This window comes from Ursus maritimus, unplaced genomic scaffold, assembly GCF_017311325.1.
Source record: "Ursus maritimus isolate PB19 unplaced genomic scaffold, ASM1731132v1 scaffold_4, whole genome shotgun sequence".
Lineage (NCBI taxonomy): Eukaryota > Metazoa > Chordata > Mammalia > Carnivora > Ursidae > Ursus > Ursus maritimus.
This window is the reverse complement of record NW_024426552.1, coordinates 75887050-75907767: the sequence shown is the minus strand read 5'-3', so window position 1 is coordinate 75907767 and position 20718 is coordinate 75887050. Positions and strand designations below refer to the sequence as shown.

Genomic DNA, 20718 nt, shown 5'->3' with positions numbered 1-20718 from the left:
GGCTGCGTGTGAAAATCACCTGGGGAGCTGTGTAATGGTAACTGTGCCTGGGTCCCCCCTCTACATATTCTGATTGGAATAGGGCTGGAATGAGGCCCTGAGTATCTGCATTTTTAAAAATTAAGTATCCCAAGGGATAATAATGTTCAGCCGGGGAGGAGAACCAATGCTGTAGAGGCAGAAAAGTCCTCTTCGCTCTTTTGTTGATGCAGTATGCTTTTTTTCTGACCCCAGTGAATCCCCAATCTTATGATATTATCATTCCATTGAGAGGGAGAATTTGCTCACCAAAAGCATTTGTGCTTTTTTGAGGTGGCTCAGGCTGTGGAGAGGGTGTTACAGGAATGGATACAGATGCTGAATTCGTGCCTCCAGAGAAGGAGATTGAGCCACTTTGGACTAGATCACTGGGAACAACCAAAAGACAGAGCCACGACTTCTGCCATTTTCTTTTCTTTTTTCTTTTCTTTTCTTTTCTTTTCTTTTCTTTTCTCCTTTCCTTTCCTTTCTTTTTTCTTTCCTTTTCTTTTCCATTCCGCTTCTTTTTTCTTTTCTTTTCTTTTCCATTCCGCTTCTTTTTTTCTTTTTTCTTTTCTTTTCTTTCTTCCTTTTTTTCCCCCTAAGATTTATTTATTTATTTGGGAGAGAGAAAAAGAGAGATCACAGGCAGGGGGAGTGGCAGAACAGGGGTGGGGGTAGGAGAAGCAGGCTCCCTGCTGAGCAAGGAGCCAGATGCAGGACTGATACCAGACTCCTTTCCAGGACAACTGGGGTTATGATCTGAGCCTAAGGCAGATGCTTAACTGACTGAGCCACCCAGGTGCCCCTGACTTCTGCCACTTTCCCTCCTAATGCATTCTCCCCACACTTAACAAGATTTTCATCACTGAGAGGGTGTGTCCTCTAGTGTGCAAGGTATTCACAATCACTCCCATTGATTTTACTCTAGAACATATTGTGGCTTATTTTTACTAGCTTAGGTTATTTGTTGTCTCTACTTTTTGTTTACTTTTTTTGTTTTGTTTACTGTTTAATTCACTACTGCATGTAAAGGGATGGCTTCAGGGGAAAAGGTCACTGTGACACCCAGACACATGGGGAGACTGTGCGCCTCGCCCCAGTGGAAGCACGCCCCAGCTCCCCAGCCCGACATCCTGTGTCCTCGTGACTGTCTGGCACAGTCTTTCCCTCCCACTCTTTCCTGCCCCTGGTCTCCAGCTGGCTGAACTGTACCTGGGACCAGGAGCTGCCCCATCCCTGCCTTTATTGGCATTTCTCGTCCTGCTGAGACGTTAACTCTGTCCTGAAGCCATCCCTCATCCCAGCAGCTAGAATTAACCTTTCCTTTCCTAGAACCCCCATACTGCTTTGAGCGGGAACACTTTTAGAACTTATCACATTGTACCTTGAGCTATTCTTATTTATGCGTGTGTATTAATTCCTACCCTTCTATAGGTTTCTGGAGGGTGGGGCAGCCCCTTCATGTTGGTGTCTCCTGTTGTGCCAAGAATATCAGAGGCATTCCCTAAATGCTTTTTGACTGAATGTGTTCCTTTTCATTCAACTCAGCAGTTGTCCAAAATTAACCTCATGAGATATTGGTGGCTTTGGTGAACATTTGGAGAGGTACACCGGGATGGAGTGAAATCCGGTGACCTAGTTACAGAATATCCCTGCGGGCTCACGGGTGAGAAAGGCTCATGTTTAAACTCTGTGAAAGGAGAGCCTGACTTATTTATGGTGGAGGTTGTTTACAGGTCTTTAAAAATGATCCTCTTTTTTTCCTTTTTTTTTTTTTTGAAGTATAAAAGCAATGCATTCTCATGTAGAAGATTGAGAAAATGGGGATGAGAGCGAAAGACGAGAAGAAAAATCACCTGTAATACCTCCAGCTATGATGAATAAAACCTGCCCCGTTGTGGTCTAGGATGTGATGACGTAGAGTGTCCTGTGCTTGGGGAAAGGAGTCTGCTTCTTTGTAGTTTTACTAATTGGCGGCAAGGCCAGTGTGGCCAGCGGGTGAGCTAGCTGCTTGTTATTATTACTGTTGTTGTTGTTGCCATCATCGTCATCGTCATCACTGAGGCTAAACCACAGAAATACTGGGCACGTCGCTACAGCCCCTCAAGAGGACTTCGCGGGCTGCTCTGTGATTAAGCACCTTATACTGACAAAGGGCTCGCAGTCTTTTTTTTTTTTTTTTTTTTTTTTTTACCAGCTGTGCCTCAGCAACAGCTGTGTGAGGGAAGCCACTGTCCTCACCGTACTTGTCACCACGGAGTAATGGATTTCAGCTAATTGGGAAAAAAAAAAAGGAAGCACTGAGTTTAAGGAATGAGGCCTCGCCCCCCCCCCCCAACACCCTCACAGCCAGGGCAGGAAAATTAGTGTTTAGAAAACGTGTTTGGGCAAGTTGGGGGTGGGGGTGGGGTGCTGGGGAATGAGTTTTTATTTTTGTTTTTTCTTCTTTTTTTTAGGTTTTCTCTTGTTGTCTTGTATTTTTAAGTGCTGTAGTTTGATTATTTCTTAAAAAATGTTGGCCAAGCACCGAAGAGAATTCGGTCAGTGCAGAAGAGGAGAACGCATGCAATGAACATCTCCCCTAATCCATTCTTCAGTGATAATCCTTCTTCAAGTTTTGGAGGGCCCCTCAAGTTAATCAATTTCGAAGGTACAGGAAAAGTCTAAAAAAAAAAAAAAAGGGAAATTACCTATCTCACCGTTTACAGGGAACCACTATGCCATGTTATTTGTTTTGTTTTATCTGTTTTGCTCTGGGACCCCACATAGCAAACTCACCCTCCACACCCTAGTTCTTGGCTCTACGTTATAGAACATTTTGGATTTAAGATGAAAAACAGGACTGTGTCGACCAAAATGCACTTATATCTGTTTTGACACTCCTCCCCCACCACACACACACACACACACACACACTCTCTCTCAAACACAGGGGAACAACCGCTGTAGTTGAGCATAGCCTTTTATTTTGCAGACAGAAAGACCGAGACCTAGAACTTGTCCGAGATCACATGTAAAAGCAAGTGGCAGTCAACACTCAAACCCAGGCCTCCAGAATTCTGGCCCGGTGCTTCTCCTACAGCGATACCTCCTTACTAGGTCATAGAAGCAGTGGTAGAGAGAGAAAAGGAAAAACACGTCAGTTCTAAAGAGTGCAGTTTTTTTTTTCCCCTGTGTCCTTTAGCCGAGCTATTTTTGTGACTATTCAGTACACGTACAATGCTGCCTCTCGGAGCATTCGGCCGGACTAAGAGGCCACTCACCGCCGACTGCAGCCATGCCGTCCCTCATGGCAGGCTCCATGGAATTTTTGGCCCGGAAACCGGAAGGGAACAGACTATTCCAATATAAAAAATCAAATTTCAGGGTCTGAGCATACACAGAGAAAAATTACTGTATATCCTGTTGGACTATGTGCATGACGACGAAACAGCAATTTAGAAGTGTGGGTCTGGCTCGGGGGGGCAGGGAGGGGCTGATGGTGAGCTTGATTCATCTGTTATTCTCTCATCCGTCCATGAGCTCTGATAAATCTTATTATGCAAATGATTTTCCCTAAATGTGACCCTATTATCCTAGTTCCCCAAACCTTGAGTTGGTTCCTTTTGCCTATACAGCAAAGCCTGGACTCCTCGGTCTGGCCCTCCAGGACCGTCCAGAGGGCATTGATATTAATTGGGGAGGTAAGAATCCCCGTTTGCAGCCAGGCTGCCCCACCGCCTGCCAGCCCTCTTCTCTGGGGAGGTTTTTGAACCTCCCTGGGCTTCGGTTTCCTCCCCTGTGAAATGGAAGCAGGCTTGTTATGGGGATTAAATGAGTTAGTATTTGTAAAGGCGCACCCGTGACTAGGTCATCCATCACACAGAAGGTGCTACAGGGTCTTAGTCTGTCAGGTGAATACCTCTTCAGTGCCTCCACTGGTAGCATTTCCCTTCTGCACTGGACTTCTGGGCATTCCTGAGATGCGCCTCTCGTTTCCCTGCCTGTGTGCTGCGGTGGCCCTCATCTGTGAGCTGGGGGCTCTCATTTCTGCCCATCCAAATCTTACTCATTCTTTTGAGGCTGAACTCAAATACATCTTCATCCATTTATTTCTCCATTCATTCCTTAAACAGATTGTTGTAGAGGGCCTGCTGTGTTGCAGGTGTCTTCTGTAGGAAGGCTTCCACTGTTCCTTGGACTCGGGGTGGGGTGCAGGGGCGAGATCTATCCCATATGCCTCTCCTACCACATCACTATTGACATCTCGTTACAGTTTCTGACAGGCCCTGGTAGAATATTAGCTCGTTCACAGTAGGTACTTATTAAGCTTTATTTAAAAATGAATAAATGAGTGAATAAATGAATGAATTACCCTTTGTGGGCATTTATTGTGTTCTAATGAAGGTAAAAAATAGAAACAAAACTTAATTTGTGTGTGTGTATGTGAGAGAGAGAAGAAGAGTGAGAGAGAAACAGAGAGAGAGAGGCAGGGAGGGAGGGAGAGAGACAGAGATTTTGAATGGGAGGAAGGCTGAGACTGCTCCGAGGGCAGAGAACTACTTCCAAGTTGAAGAAAGGCATGAAGACGGGAAGAGAGGGGGGTGCAGAAGTAGAGAGAAGCAGGATGAGAGAGCAGGTTATTCTCTGAATCATAAAGCATTCACTCCAAGAAATGGCTTTCCTTAAGTGGTAGAAAATGTGAAGTGAATTGGGTCTCATTTTTCCTTTCCCTCTTAAGGAGGTTGGAACTCAGTTTTTAGATGAGGTGAGGGCGGGGGGGGGGGAAGGATTTGGAGAAGGAAAGCGAAAACTGTTTTCTGAAGTTCTCTTTGCCAAGTAACCTTGGAGAGAAAGTTCAGGAGGTGGGCCTGCCAAAGCTGACCAGCCGTAGGCAGTCAACTCAGTATTTCTTTCATCGTTGTCCCCGTCGCCGTCCTGTCCCTATTCTCCACTTCAGACGCCTCCTTCCTGCCTCCCCTCCATCCTCCCTCCCTCATTTCCTTCCCTTCTTAACATGTAACTATTGCAAGTAAGAAAATGGGGAAAAAAATATCAAAACAAAACAGAAAGTAAGCCGATGATTTCAACCTATTTGATGGGTTTAAATCTATTTACCTCATCACTTCATCTGTTTCCCCTGGAAGCTTCCCCTCCTGTCACCCCCTCCTCGCTTAGTGTCCCACCCTTCCACCCACCTCTGATGCAAAGCAAAAGAGGAGACTTTAGCAACATAACGGGTCTGAGGAGGGAGCAGGGCTGATTGTAAGGGTTTAGCAAGAGCAAATTCCTGGCCTTTTTCTTCTGAAGATTTCCTAGCTGATTTTTTTTTTTTTTTGTCTCTCAACTTTACTGCTGAAGATGCTTTGCTGTGGAAGGCACAGAGGCTCAGCCATGGGCATATGTCCACTTCGTGCTTGGTGTGTGCAGCCCTCAGACTCCTCTGGGGCATCCCGAGACCCCTGATGGCAGAGTGCTCGGTGTCGATGTGTGCATGCACACTGTGAGTGCACCAGAGGGGCTGGTTTCTGGGGAAAGAGGGTGGGCCAGGGAGTAGGCAGACAGGTGTGCCAACAAGCCACGAGTACCTGGAGGCAGGCTGTCAAGTGATCAACGCCGCAGTTACGAGCGTGCGGAGGGTAAGGTGTCTGTTGGCTGCCACTGGGGAAGGCTTCGCTGTGGGTGGCAGTGTTCTAGGTCTTGAAAGATAGCTAGGCTGTGGTAAACAAGGGAGGAGAGATGCGTCTTCGAGACAGAGGGAGCAGCAGAGGCGTGAGGAATTGGGGCTGGCGGGCCGAGTCTGGAAGGTACGTGGAGGTGAGACATCTCCATCCCGTCGTACAAGTTTTCCATGTCCCGCTATTGTGTTTGGGGCTTTTTCCTGTGAGCAGTAGGGAGCTTTTATGGGTTTTGGAAAGAGCTGTGATAGGATTACTCTGGTGAAGTGTGTGTGTGTGTTTTGTTTTGCTTTGACTTTTACATTTCCCGAGTCTTTTGAGGAACTGTTGGGCAACCTTGACTCTGGGAAGCGTGCACTGCCAACCTTTATCTGTCTTCTCTTCTCTCTCCTGGCCTGGCCCAGCTCCTTCTCGGGCTTCTGGGGAAGAAGGCTGGCAGGGCCGGCTCCAGGGGCTGCTGCCCGAGCTCTCCGGGCAGCCCCTCTCTGCCTGTCCCTGTTTCCCATTCCTCCCCTCTTCTCTTCCTCCTCCTCCTCTTTCTCTGTCACCACCCCCGCCGCCAGCAGCCGCGCTCCCCTCCCTAAAATAAATAAACCAGTCGCTCCAAAAGGTTCCAGGCACATTAGTCACATATCCCAGAAGTTTAATACAGAATTATTTTGACAGCGAGAACAAGAAGTGTTTTCTAGTTGAACGCACAGAACTTGCTCATTCCAACTGGGCTTTCTGCCGCACAGACAGATGATATGTTTTTTAGATGGATCGGCCACGCAGGAGGCTGTGTCGCTTCCCTTGGATGCATGACAAACTGCTCACTACCAAAAGTGGTTGGGGAAAAGATGTGAAATGAGACAGGGGGAGAAGAATGAAATCACATCCTTATTGCGAACATAACTTTCTCCCTGGTAACTTCAGTAAGCCGCCGAGAGATTTCTGCGTGTTTATTTATTTATTTGGCTGCTGCTGGAGCTGTGAAGTCCCTTTTTCAAGCCGGGCTCCTGCGTGCTCTAAAGGATGAGGACAGATCGAGTTATTGCAGTGCGGGTGGCTCTCCAAGCATTCCAGTTGAATAGCTCTTCCAGAAATATTTCTTGACTCACTTATTTAGCACTTTCTATTGCTGTTACTAAGCAGATTGGAGGGCCCTCCCTGTGCTCCTGCCAGACAACTCTCGGGTTGATGTGGATCCCTTATCCCTATTTGGCCTGTGCAAAGATGGAGGAATGAAAAACTCAAGTCCGTTGTCGTCTCAGAGGGCTTCCCCCCCCCCTCCCCGCCCCGAGGTGCCAGCACGCCGTGTGCATCGTCAGAGGAAGAATAAAAGCGTGTGCTGCCCTCTGTCCAGCGTTGTCCCTCTCCTTCCAGGTTCCAGCACCAAGCAGGAAGGCCTTTCTCCTGGGGCGGTTCACTTGGGTGTGAAGTCCCAGAGATGAGCGTGGAGGAGGGAAGTGAAGAAGTTCCAGACCCGGGGTGTTCTGTTCTGTCTGGCTCCCATCACTCTTCCCTTCTTGCTTCTCAAATCCTTCTAGAGATTTCCAGCCTTCTGGGGGGCTGCGCTGATCTCTCTAATAGCAGTGCACGCTCTCTGGAGCTTTCTTACCTTCTCTGCTTGTTTCTCATTGGCCTGTCATCCCAGGCCTTCCTCCAGGAAACCTCTGTGTGGTCCAGGCATTTGCTGGCTGCACGACTTTCGACGGTAGGCTCTTTGGGCTTTGGTGTTTTCAGACCTTTCTCCTCTGTGGAATCCTATTTCAAACCCCTCATGACATGTGAGGTGAAGTCCCAGGATGTGTGATAACCAAAGTGCAGTTATATGATGGTGCTGTAGTTACACCTGAGGATCCAGTCGCTTCCACCCCGGGCCAACTTCTCTTTCCAGAACTCTGTGCCTCTGCGGAACCCACTTTGAAAACCACTGTCCTAGAGGTGCCTAGGATCATGGTACTGCCTTCTGTAAGTTTTCTGCCCCCCTGGACATCGCTCCAAGTTGAGAAAGTGGCACCTGTGTACATGTGGGGCCCAGAAGGAGACATGACCCTTGCTGTTTCCTCACACTGGCTATGAAATTCTATGTGATGAAGGCCTTTTAGCTTGGTCACTTTGGGTGACTCTTCCCTAGGCCTCCTCACCGGGGCCGTGCCTGGCTTGTGAGTCAGGGCACCCTCTGGCTAGCATTTCGTTATTATTCATCACCCTGTGCTGAGTGGCAGTTTGCAGGAATCCTTGCTACCATGGTGGGGGTGGTTCTGGGCCTATAGACTCCGTGTCAGGAACATTTATGAAAGGAATAGCATGGCAGTCAAGCTATTTGTAAGGTCACTTTTAAAAAAAGATTTATTTATTTATTTATTTGAGAGAGAGAAAGAGAACGAGCGGGAGAGGTAGAGGGAGAAAGAGAATCTCGAGCTAATTCCATGCTGAGCACAGAGCCTGATGCAGGGCTTGATCTTATGACCCTGAGATCATGACCTGAGCCAAAACCAAGGGTTGGACGCCTAACTGACTGCACCACCCAGACGTCCCTGTATTTGCTTTTCCTGAGGAAAGTAGAACATGGGCTGTCTCTCATTCCTCCACTGATATTTACGTGGCGCCTACATTCACATGACACTCTCTTATTCCCCAAAGAAGGTTCTGACCTTTATGATTGTACTTTCCATTTTTACATTGTAAGACCGTTTCTAAAGAACTTTTCCCAGCTAAGACCTCAACCACGCCAGGGCAGAGGAGAATCCACAGTGAGGTTCACAGTTCACAGTTAGGATGAGATGACGTGTGAGGACTTGAACCAGAGGCTGCTTGACTTTTACCATTGCACCAAACCACTCATGGTTCTTGTAGTGGGAATTATGAACAGATATACTATTAACAGCTACCGTGTATTAAGTGCTTACTTAGATGTCAAACACTGCTAGGGCGACACTTTGTAAAAAGCCTATTTAATCTTTTCAAGTACCCCATAAGGTAGACGTGGTTATGTCTGGTTTGCGGATGAATTGCTAGAGATACTGAAGGAATAAATAACTTGCTCAAGTTCTGCTTCAGAGAACTGATGGCTGTTGGATTCTAACCAGGCCTGTCTGCCTACTGTATAGGATGTGGTCCCTCTCCATGCTTAGTCTAAGCTCCCTTAGGAGATGCAAAGGGCACTCTTGAAAGTCACAGAGCCAGTTTGTGGGTGGCCGTGTGCCACAGCGAGGGCTGTGCACTGTTAAGGGTTAACAGGTGGTTTTCTCTCTTTGCTCTTGGAGGTCATAATGCCCTTATACAGTCCCTTCCATTTTTCTTTTTAGATCTTATGTGCTCCACATCGAGATGTGCTTCGTTGTACTGACTACGTGCCGCCAGCCAAGTCATTTCTATTCTTGGGGTCTTGGTTCCACCCCCCCCCTCAAAGTCGCTATCCTGTTCTGCTCTGACGGTGCTGTTCTTTCAAGTTTTACATGTCTGGGGGATGTGTTTATTGAATTCTCTTTGTATAATTCCTTTCAAAAGTATTGTTTGGAATTATAGATACTTAAAACATTTTTGTTTTAAGTCGGAATGACAATTGCAGATTATCCCTATTTTCAAAGAGATTTTCTGCTTCTGAAACGTAGTTTGCAAGTGTTTGAAAGTCAGACACCACATGAAGAGATAACTAAGTCATATCAAGAAAGATGAGTGCCGAGGACATGTTCCGATGGGCAGCTGGCTGTGTCTTGCTTTCCGAGTGGCAGTTTGCCTCTCTAACTCTTATGTTAGAACAGTGCCCCCCTCCTCCCAGCACCCCCCACACACACAGGCATACACAGTTCTTGAGATAGAAACCCTCGTACCTCTGTTAACCTTGACACTTTCTCCCCAGAATCTGGTTAGCAAACCTTTGGGTGAGCAAAAGGAGAATCTTTTTCTCTGTGCCAAGTTCAGGGTGTGAATCAATCCTCCCTGCCTTCTGCATTTTAGTAAATGTTTCCTAGATGGATTCTTCAGATTTCCAGTAAAGACAAACAGCTCAGAAATCGGATTGTATTCATACCCGAGGCCTGAGTTCTGTGACCCAGGCATCAGAGCTCAGTGCCATATATGGCCAAAAGAGGCACAGGGAGAGGGAGCTGGGAGAGAATACCAGACATACAATGCATTCCTAAGAAATGTGCATTTGCAGCTGACAAAAGGGGACCCCACTGGTTTCCATCTTCTGCAGAACGTGAACTGTGAAGTTTTGAGAAAGAAGCCAATATTCCAAGCATCTGCCACCGAGAACAGTTTATTTTCCCTTTTCTTTGCAGTCACATGTAGGTTTAATTTGGAGTCAGTGTTCAAGTCAATGCTCGCTTGGAATGAGGACTAAGAAATTATTCTTGGAGTCAGCAGATGTGGGTTCTCAGCCCATTCGACCGCCGTCCAGCTGTGAAGCTCTCTCTCTGGCCTGGTTTTTTTTCAGTCAAAAGTGGCAGGGCTGGATTTGGTGATCGCCAAGATCTCTGCTATTTCTGTTTTCTTTGGTTCTAATTTTGCCCAAGATTTTCCAGTTTCTGTGGAATTCCCTGCAGAAAGTAGTTTCTGATTCTTCCAAATACTTTCTGTGGTTTGAACTTAAAAAGACAAAATAAAACCTTGGTCTTGAATTTTTCTTTGTGATTTCCTTAAATATGCCTTGGACACATTATTAGACTTCACTTGGCAGATAACTTTGTGCTGAGGGCAGAGATGAATGCGTTCACTGCATCTTCATGGTCGTCCTCTTCCGCTTGTCCCTCTTGCTGTTGGAGAAGAATTGGGGTATGTGCAGCACTGAATTGTGGGAACAGGTGTGCACCTAGTAAACGTGGCCTCTGAGTGGCCTTGTTGGGAGTCTGCTTTTCTTGTAAGTTCTGCCTTCCCTGCGGGAGAAGCAGGACCAGTAGGAGGCAGCCCCCACAGCTTCCTCACACCTTTGGAAAGGGAACGAGGGATGTGAAACTGAGGTGTTGGCTCTCCAGTCAGTAATTGGATGAGTCACTTGCCTGTCATGGAAGTTAAGAAGGTTAGGAAGAAACAGAAATGCAAAAATCTGGCGCTAGAGCGGACTATAGTCCGTTTTACTTTACGGGACGAGGCGTGATTTCTAATGCTCTTTGTCTTTACGGGTTCTGTAATCTGTTGTCAACACACTACAACAGTTACGTTGCAAAAGTTTGTACTTTTCCATTCCTTTCGGAAGGCGTTCTGGCCCAAGTTGCTCTCTCCCATTTCCTTTCTGAGGCAATGCATTATTTTCTCTGCTGAGATTAAGGGAGGTTTCTTTGTTCCTTGACAAAGTATTGCAGCCCTTGGGCTTAGATGGCTTGGTGCAGCCTGGGCCTCCCTGGCACACTGAGTGGTTGTGGAAGGGTACTGCGCTGAGGGAGCCGTGGTGGAGGAGCCTTCTGCCCTCTGGGGCTGAAGAACCAGGCCCCGCTCTGCCCTGCCTTGCTGCGGTGGCCTCTTGGCTGGAGCTGGCCACTGCACGGCCGCCAAGTCCTGGGAGTAGGAGAAAGGGCTGGATGGGAGCTGATAATGTGGGAACGCCTGCTCCAGAGATGGTAGAAGCTAAGAGGTCTGTGTGCTGATGGCAGCTGTGCTGTGAATTTGCCCTGTGAGCTGGTCAAGATGCTTCAAGTCTCTGGGCCTTCATTTCTCCATCTGAAGGGAGAAGTGCTTATGGGTCTTGAAGGTCTCTTCTGGCTCTTAAAGCAGGAATGTAACATATTTCCAGATAGGCCCATCATGTCTCATATTTCTCCTATGGGGCATCCCCAGCGATACTGAGCTCATCAACTTGACCGTGCCGTATCCTCCTTGATGTTCACGTCACCTCTTTCAAGAGGGCACAGACAAGATGCCCCCTCTGTGCCCTGCTCACTATAATATCACAACCTTTTTTTTTTTTTTTTTTTTTTTTAAAAGCACAGCATTCAACTCCCTTCACTGTCTTCCTCCACCTGGTGGTCTTAGTTTTTGGGACCAGGGGCTTCTGCAGCCTTTCTTTCCGTGGGTGGCATTCGTCTTGACTGAGCCAGCTGTGGGCCCTTTAGTGCCACGGAGGCGGGTGTGCGAATGAAGAGAGTAAACGGCACGCCATGACGAGGCGGCCTCACTGGGTGGAAGGTGGCGTTGAGGAGACCTCATAAGGTTTCAGGGGTTCTGTGATACACTCTACCCATCAGTTGGGGGGGATCTTGGGAAACCAAACACGGTGTGTCTTCTACTTTGGTAAAAAGCATACATTGTAATGGTTATTAGTGCTTAGTGATGTTATGAGAAAACCACAGGGAAGACCAGTCATAAAAACAGTAATAATTTATTGAACGTGATGAACCCGTTGGGGACTATGATATGTGATGTAGGTTCATACAGGGCTTTACAGTGGACTCACCCCTTTCTATACCCCTTAACTTAGCAGAGCCTCACCCGGGTGCATGACGGTGGCAGGCTAAGGAATGTTGCCCTCATTCTACTTAAGAGCACGGTCATGCTCCAATAGAAAGAAGGGGCTGCCCAGTGTCATGTGGTAAAGACATGACATGGGGAGGACTTACCTCGTGCTCTTATGCCCGCACCGTGTTTCTTGTTTTTCTGAAGCTTCCGCCTGTCATGTGACACAGGATAGATGCACACACGTGTGTGTCCTCACCCCCTCCATCAGAGGGTGGCGGAGAATGGAATTTATTAGTAGTGAGTTGTGTAAGCCATAGTCTTTGGTGAATCAGGTGCGGTGATTAGTGGGGTGATATCAGTGTCAGTCAGCTCACTTTCACAGCCTGAGTATCACGTAGGGCACCATAGTGGTTAACAGAATTGAGGACTTCCGGTTTCTGACTGTTCATTCTTGCCCGTGTACTTCATTTATTTTAGACACCAAAGAACACATGATTATCGAACAGTTAATACGTGCCATGCTTTCTGCGAGATGCTGATCTCTAGAAGTGGATCATAAACCGAGGGTTGGAAAGGACTTGAAAATTGATGTCGAATACCCCATCTTCCTTCTCATCCTGCCGTCCCTGCTCTGATATTCTTGCCAGGTGATAAGTCCAAATGTAACTGACGATTTTATGTGTGATATTTTATAGTGGAGAGTAGAGTTGCTCCAAAGGCTATAATCTTTAATGTTTAGAGATATACACAAATTATTTGTAACTTGCATCGATGGTAATTTATGCATCTATTAAGTGGCTTTATGAAAACTTAAATTTATGTTTTCTTCTTAGAGTAAGTTTCTTGGGTTGACTCTGTGCTCTCTCTCAAGAGATTATGAACTCATTTGTCCTAAAATTTCCTCTTAGAATTGATTTGGGGCTGCCTGTCTGAATTCTGGAATTTGAAAATTGGGGCAATAAGCCCATGGCGTATTCTTTCTTTTCAATTCCATTTTTGGGACTAGAGTTATACCTATAGAATTGTTCAAATTTTGAGTCATGTAGGAAGATGTTCCTGCACATGATGTTTGAAATCTATTTTTACTTTCCTAGAACCACAGAATGTTCAGGCGGGAAGGCACCGAAAAGGTCCTCTCAAATAGCCCTGGACGGTAAATTCCTTGAGGTCAAGTGCTGTGTTTTATTTGTTTCTGTACTGCCTCCTGCTGAGCTCCGAACACCCAGCCCAGCGCCAGGTGGCCTCCATAAATGAGTGTTGAATGCGAAGTCTCCTTCCTACTGCTTCCTTTGCCTCTTGTTCAACCGGTCCAGTGTTTGGGAGGAGGTGTGTGGACCCGTTGAGGGTGATGGACGAGTAAATCAGGGGTTTTCTGCTGTCCACTAGGGTTTCAGCTGTGTTTAGACTTAAGAATGCTGAGTAACTAATAAAAAGCGATTCCAAAGCACTCTGCAGATGGAAAGTGCTTCATGTGTAATAAATAATAATGGTCTCTCAAGATCAGGCACAGCCACAGAAAGAAGTGCTGACCTTGCAGGCTATAGAAACGTCCAATAGACCTCACAGTGGAAGAGTGAAACGGTGGATATTGACCCTTCCTCCTTCTGTAATTAACACTTTTATCTCCCAGTCACTGTATTCCTCATTATGGGCAAAGTTGCCTTTCTGAACTATCTATGAATGAATCCTTCTAGTTATCTTTAGGAGATGGACTGAAAGAACACCCTGAAAATTGATAGGCAGGCCTTCCGGTGAAGACTTGAATCCAGTCCTTCTGGATCCTGCCGTCTCCTCAACTGCTACTTCTTCTCAAGAGTCTGTAGTCCCCTCTGTTCTCAGGAGGTTGAAACTGGCACCTTTCTCCAAAGCAGTCAGAGGGATGGCCAGGGCCCTTCCTGGCTTTGGACCGTCAGATTCAGAGTAAACATCATTTGCCTGGGGAGACTGCATTTTCCCAGATACCCTCTCTGTTTTTACCGAGAGACCCTCCTTTTTCTCTTGGGGTTGTATCCAGGGAATGGCCTCCCTGTCCTTTCTCCCAGAGTGTGGGTCGGTCTGATTTATATTTGGTGAATATATGGTGACTGCTCCAGGAGCCATGAACTCTGTTTGCACCTGTGTTATTCTATCCTATTTAAGTGAGTGAGCTGAAATATAAACAGAGTCTTGCTCTTTTTCCTGGTGACTGTAAAAGCCTCTTTCTTCTTAGGAACAGCGACCTACTCTAGCTGGGCATTATTCATTCAATCAGTAAATATTTATTGAGCACCTACTATATTCCAGGAATGCTTTGTGGTGCTGGTCAGTGACCAAAACAAAGTCCTCTTGAACTAACATTCGAAGGACTTCACAGAAGTAGGGTTTTTACAAAATGACTTGACAGAAGTATGCTTCAAGAAATAAATACAACAAGCCTCAAACACAGCCATTGCCTTCCTCGTACTCTTTCTCTTGTCTTCCAGTATTTTCCCTCTTCATAACCTGAGTCAACAGCCTTTACTCTCTCACCCTGCCTTGCCACAACATCCATATTTTCTTCTCAATCCCCTCTTTGTCTCTTCTTTACGTCTGCTTGAGCTTTGCCTGTGGAGAGGAAGCCGATGAAGCTTAACGCTGCCTTAATAACCCAGCTTTATATTCATTCCCTAGCCTCGCCCCCCAGTCATGGTATGGTGTGTAGGTGCCGTGTTGTGAACCAGAACCTGGAGGCGAGAGTGGCCACTGGCCCTGGGGCTTCTGGGTGCTCACCCAGCAGCACTGCGTTGTCAGGTCCTGCTGGAGAAATGTGCGCGGCCCCAGAGCCTGAGTGCCCTGGCGTGTTGTCAGCTCAAAACCGCTGCGCTCAGGAAGTCTTCCCTGATTCTCTTTTCTCTCTTCTTTTTTATAATGCATCTTTGCCAAATAGGAGCTCAGTAAATTTTCGTTTCTTTCCCTTCTCTGAAGTCCCATGCCTCTTTAGCTGGGCTTGACCTAATGGGGCTTGTAGTTTCTGGTTATTGTGCCTTGCTTACCTGTAGGAGCAGATACTGTGTCCGTGTGTGTGAAAGTATGTTCGATGAACTGGGGCTGGAGGGAGCATTTTCCTCCCACGAAAACTAGTTCCTTGTTTTGTGATGAGGAGCTTGCAGCCACATTGAATAGCGAGAATCCTAGAATTTTAGCATTTAGCTCAAGTGCAGAGAGCTGACCGCTATGCTGACCAAGTGGTTGGATTTCCAATGCCCTTGGGTTTCCACTCAATTCTGAGGTTTGCAGGCGCCTCACTATCCCTGGGCTAATGTCATCCTAAACTAGGTATTTGGGAATGGGGCCAGTGATAACTCCTTAGTAGATACAAAGTAAAACCCATGGGATAGATCTTTCCTTTTCCATCCCAACAATCTTGACTTCTGAATTTATGTCTTATGTCTGACCATTTGTTTCTGTGCTGGGTTCTAGCCCTAGAGCATGCATGCTTAGCACAATAACCCATGGTTGTTCCACACATACTACATGTCAGACTCTGACTACATTGCTTTCCATACCTCATTTCATTTAATCCCCAGAGCTGGACTGTGTGGTCAATCCTAGTGTCCTCCATATTGGATGGAGGAAGAGACTGAGGCTTAGTGAGGTTTGAATAACTTGTCCAAGGTTACGTAACGTGTAATGGCAGGGTCAGGAATAGAAGCCAGTGTCTCTGCTACCAGCTTTTGATTTCGTAATTACTCTGCTCATCCCCGTTTCCTCTCCTGCCCTTCTCTGCTCACCTTGTGTGGATCCCATGGGAGAACCAAGGACCATGCAGGTGGCTGGGAGGAGTGCTTTGCCCTCCCCTCTTTCTCCCGTTGACACCTGCAGCCCGAGCCCTTGAGTGTGTGCTGTGCTTTCCTGACCTCTCACCAGATTCTAAATCGGCTCTCAAGGCTGACTTCGCTGACAAGCACTTTCTAGTGGGTTCATTGTTTTTCATGGTTTACTTGGTTTATTACCAGCGAGGGACAGCTTGACATTTGCTTTCCTGCCTGCTGGATCCAGACCTCTCACAGTTCCTCCATACTTAGTGAAGACTCTATGACCGCGTGGGCTGACAGAGAGGACGTCTCTGCGTATCCATCCGAATACATGTGTTACAACAGTGTCTAGAGGCGTACTTGAGAATTTGAGGGAAAGGAGAGTGAGGTTGAGAGAGAGGCGTGGCCTTCATATCTTCTGGTAGATGATGGTGGGCGCAGCCTGGCCATTTGAAATCATCGTGCTCTTGAGGGAACTGCCTTCTCCAGGGCCACCCGTATTATTGATGCTTAGCATTTTTGTATTACTTTACATTTGCAAAGTGCTTTCCAGTGATTTATTAGCTGTTCTTGTTTTTAATAGCCCCTGGAGGTAAGTTGATATTCAGCCTTCTGAGAACATAAATGCAGGGAGAAGGCTCATCTCATCAGATATTATTGGATCTGGGGTCAGGACTCTGAACTCCTGGGATAAGGCCACTTGGGGTCAGTGCCTCATGAGACTTAATAAGAGATCAAGTGGACTTAACTTCAGCTCCTGGAGTCTCTAAGGCAGAAGCAGAATGATGAAAGCTATTTAAGGAAATTGCACAGAAGCCATTATCAAAGGAACTGGATTCCAGTCCTAACTGCTGTTGGCCAGCTGTGTTGACCTTGAGCCGTCACTCCGCCGCTTTTTGTTTTGGATTCACTCTCTGGTACAATAAGCGTTATCCCCACCGCCCATCCCTTTAGGTCCAGTGTTGTGTTAGATCTCTGGAAGGGGTAGTCCATGCACTGTGGGACAGGGAGCGCTGGGGATATGTATTAAAAAGTTGCTCACCTTCCTTGTTCCAGGATGCAAGGACTAACTGACAAGGATATGCCTTTAGATTCATTTTAAGAAGCACGCAATCCTCATTCACTCTAAAACCAAGAGAGCGAGTGGGGCTGCCGGAGGAAAGTCAGTCTGGAGCCAAGACCATCAATCCTGTATCTTATGGGTGTTGTAGAAAGTAATTAGCAGGCTTGATTATCTCACTGGTTCAACACACGTTTTAGGGATGTGATGTAATGCGAGGAAACATTTAGTTGTCAGATTTTAGGGCTGTATCAAATTTATTCTTGCAGGAAAAGTCTAGTTGTCCTGGCAACCTGAAATTGATTTTCTTTTTGCTCTTGTCAGCTGAAACTGGTCCCCTTTGAATCATTCCTCTAATTTAATATAGAGAACTGTATGTCCCCACCTGGTGACCAAATCGTTCTTAATGACAGGTAACCCCAGCAAATGGTTTCTCTTTCATACCTGAGCCAGAAGCTATAGTTTATTGCTGACTTCACCCTATGCTGTTCTCTTTGTGCTTATTTATTTGTCTGTGGAGTCAGGGGTAGAAGTAAAGTGGCATTCGGTTAATTAAGAGTTTAATCAGGGCTGTGGAGCAGTGATGTAATTGGCAGCCAATCAGGACCTTTCCTTTCTAGTTACCTCCTGGGCAGGGATGGGATTAGAATGGGCTTCGGGAGGGGGAGCTTTTTTGGGGGGATGCCCAGCATTCTGTAACCTGGGGAGGGTGATGTCATGGCCCAGATGACAGAGAGAACAGAGCTACGTGCCTGATTGTCCTCTCTGTCAAGGAAAGGGGGGGTGATCTTTAAACTAGGGAGGGTGGAATCAACATCATTCAGAAGGGACTGATGTCCATGACAGTGGAGGAGGTCGTGTGTGCGCAGTGTGCTCAGCTCTCTGGTCGCAAACATCGTGGGCCACATACACGACATCTCAGGATATTCTTCTGATGGTAACCGTGGAACTGCTGCCAGGAATTCTGAGGAAACCTGGAAATCAGCAGAAATGCCAGAAGTGAGAGATGAGGAAATAGATATCAGTTATCAAAAAAACAGGTATCCGGAGTCTATAATCTGCTGACTCTATTGTGATTCCTGGTATCATTTTAGACTGGCTTATTAGACAGGTGATTTGTGAGTCTTTGAAAGGAAGCTGTGTTCACGAGGAGCCAGAATGGGGTCGCTTAGCTATTTCCCTTTGTGTGGGGGTTAACCCGCTGGTGGATTAGAGCGACATCCCAGATGCGGCGTGGACAGTGCAGGCTCTGGAGTCAGATTGTCTGGGTTTAAACAGGGTCCTCTGTTTAGTAGCCACTTGGCCTTATGCAAATTGCTGAATTTCTGTGACTCAGCTTCCTCTTCTCTGAAATGGGGCTGACGATAGGACTGAGGAGGGACGCTGTGAAGGCTGACGGAGATAATGCATGGGAAGTGCTTACAACACCTTGCATATATTAAGCATTCAATAAATGTTGTACCATTACTCATAGTAAGAATACATTTGAATTTAGTATGGATAAGAGAGAAAGACAATTATCATATGGTTTCTCTCATCTATGGAACATAAGAACTAGGAAGATCGGTAGGGGAAGAAAGGGATAAAGAAAGGGGGGTAATCAGAAGGGGGAATGAAGCATGAGAGACTGTGGACTCTGAGAAACAAACTGAGGGCTTCAGAGGGGAGGGGGTGGGGGAATGGCATAGACTGGTGATGGGTAGTAAGGCAGGGCACGTATTGCATGGTGCGCTGGGTGTTATACGCAACTAATGAATCATCGAACTTTACATCCAAAAAAATTAAAAAAAAAGATGGAGACCTATAAGCTGGATTATGAAATAGGCAGTGGATGAATTTGTGGACCCATGGATGAATGCACATATATTAGTAACATGGGTAGGGAAAGAGTCCGTTTTTTTGATAGGACAGCCTTCAAAATTATATTGCAAGGGTGAGGATGCAGAGACGGGGAGAGTTTGAGACCGTTTTTTTGCAACTTACCAACCCCCATCTCACTTCCCCATCCTTTTTTTCTCCCAAGAAATAACCATCACTAAAATTGCTGTGTGTCTAGTTTCCCCCCATGGGTTTCTATTTCTGTAAATACATATTTGTTTTCTGGTTAAAAAAAACTCAAAAATTATTTTTACAAAGTTTACATTCTTTGTTCTTTCTTAAAATACCCGGACTTTCAAAAGAAAAACAGTCACTTGGAGCTGCCATCCCACATTTGATTTACATTTAATCATCCTTCTATCCATAGGCAGAGTGGTACCTGTACCATTTTTCCTTCTCACTGTGGCCCTTGGGAGACTTTTTCTTTCTCCCTTCGTACATTCCGTCCTCGTATCTACCCTTCCCTTCCTTTCCCATTTGTTCCCTTCCCTTCTCATCTGTTCCCCCTCTTTTCCTTCCCTCCCTCCCTTGCTATCTACCTTCCTGTCCTGCCTGCCTTTCTTGTCTTTAGCTTAAATTGGGTCTTAGTGTTTCATTCCCCCTTTCTTCCCCTACCGATCATCCTAGTTCTTATGTTCCATAGATGAGAGAAATCATATGATAGTTGTCTTTCTCTGCTTGACTTATTTCACTTAGCATAATCTCCTCCAGTGCCGTCCACGTTGCAGCAAATGTTGAGAATTCGTTTTTTTCTGATAGCCGAGTAATATTCCATTGTATATATGGACCACAACTTCTTAATGAAACATGAGAGACTATGGACTATGAGAAACAAACTGAGGGCCTCAGAGGGGAGGGGGTGGGGGAATGGGATAGGCTGGTGATGGGTAGTAAGGAGGGCACGTATTGCATGGTGCACTGGGTGTTATACGCAACTAATGAATCATCGAGCCTTACATCGGAAACCGGGGATGTACTGTATGGTGACTAACATAATATAATAAAAAATCATTAAAAAAAAATTGGGTCTTAATGACTAGGCATTTACATAATGTGACAGGCCTTTTGGAGAGTCAGGCTCCAGCTAGCGAGTGCCGGCTCTGAATTGTCAGGTCTCCACCAATATGCTTTCTTGGGCTTGTTTCCTTGTCTTTTACACCGGCGGTTGTGATTCTGGGGTCCAGCCTTAAGAGGCCGTGTTGGGGCAGGAGCAGTACATGTCTTATGTAGTTTTCTGTCCCGTATGCAGGGTGAGAGGAGGTTGGCTTGCATACATCCGCACGTTCCTTGGGCTTATGGAAGAGCAGGTTTTGTTTTGGTGGGCTGCCCTGAGTGCAGTGAGCTCAGAGGCTCTGTCATGAGGCTTGCCCTGTGTTGTTCTGGCCTCCCCATGCCCTTAACATAAGTGACATCCCTGCCCAGGGCCCCACCCCGTCTGGCTTCCGGCTACCTTTCTGCCTGCTGCCTGACTCCTCCCTATTCACCTCAGGCTCCTGCCCTTCCTCCCACAGGGAGCGCCATCTTGCATGGCTAGCTCTGCTGGGCGCCTCCCTCCATTCCTAGCTCAAATCCCACCTCCTCAGAAACATCAGCTTTCCCACTTGGAATCCGTCTCCCCACTCCTATATTCCCTATCCCCTGGTTCGTACTTTCAGAAACATTTTCATAGACCACCTTGGATGTTATTGAGTGGCATCTGCTTCTAAGCTTTGATTTCCAGAGGGCAAGCATCTCAGCCTTTGGAGCCCAGCTCAGTGGCTGGCAATTTTAGGCACTCCGTAGATATGTGTTCAGTTGAAGTACTAAGGAGGTCTGACGGGTTGGGAAGTTAACTACAGTTAACCCCAGGAACTAGAAGGGCCCCTGGGAACTAGTTTTGCAGCATGTCGCTTTTATGAGCAACTCTTCAGCTCCCCCACCCCCCCCTCGCCGGGCTCCTTCTTCATCC

The 20718-nt window shown here is 46.7% G+C and overlaps 1 protein-coding gene across 16 annotated transcripts in view; it reads left to right on the top strand.

Annotated features, from left to right (window-relative positions):
* The window catches only part of LOC103676028 (LIM domain containing preferred translocation partner in lipoma), a 644793-nt gene that overhangs the window by 92561 nt on the left and 531514 nt on the right, over positions 1-20718 (top strand). For 3 of the 16 annotated variants that reach the window (XM_040621456.1, XM_040621464.1, XM_040621454.1), the window contains one exon: positions 12537-12706. The exons of 10 other annotated variants lie outside the window; for them this stretch is intronic. The gene's annotated coding sequence lies outside the window, so the exon portion shown is untranslated. Of the gene's footprint in view, positions 1-1197; positions 1688-1803; positions 2020-2477; positions 2672-12536; positions 12707-20718 lie in introns of those variants that run through there. 3 more of the 16 variants (XM_040621462.1, XM_040621455.1, XM_040621457.1) reach the window with 3 other exon arrangements.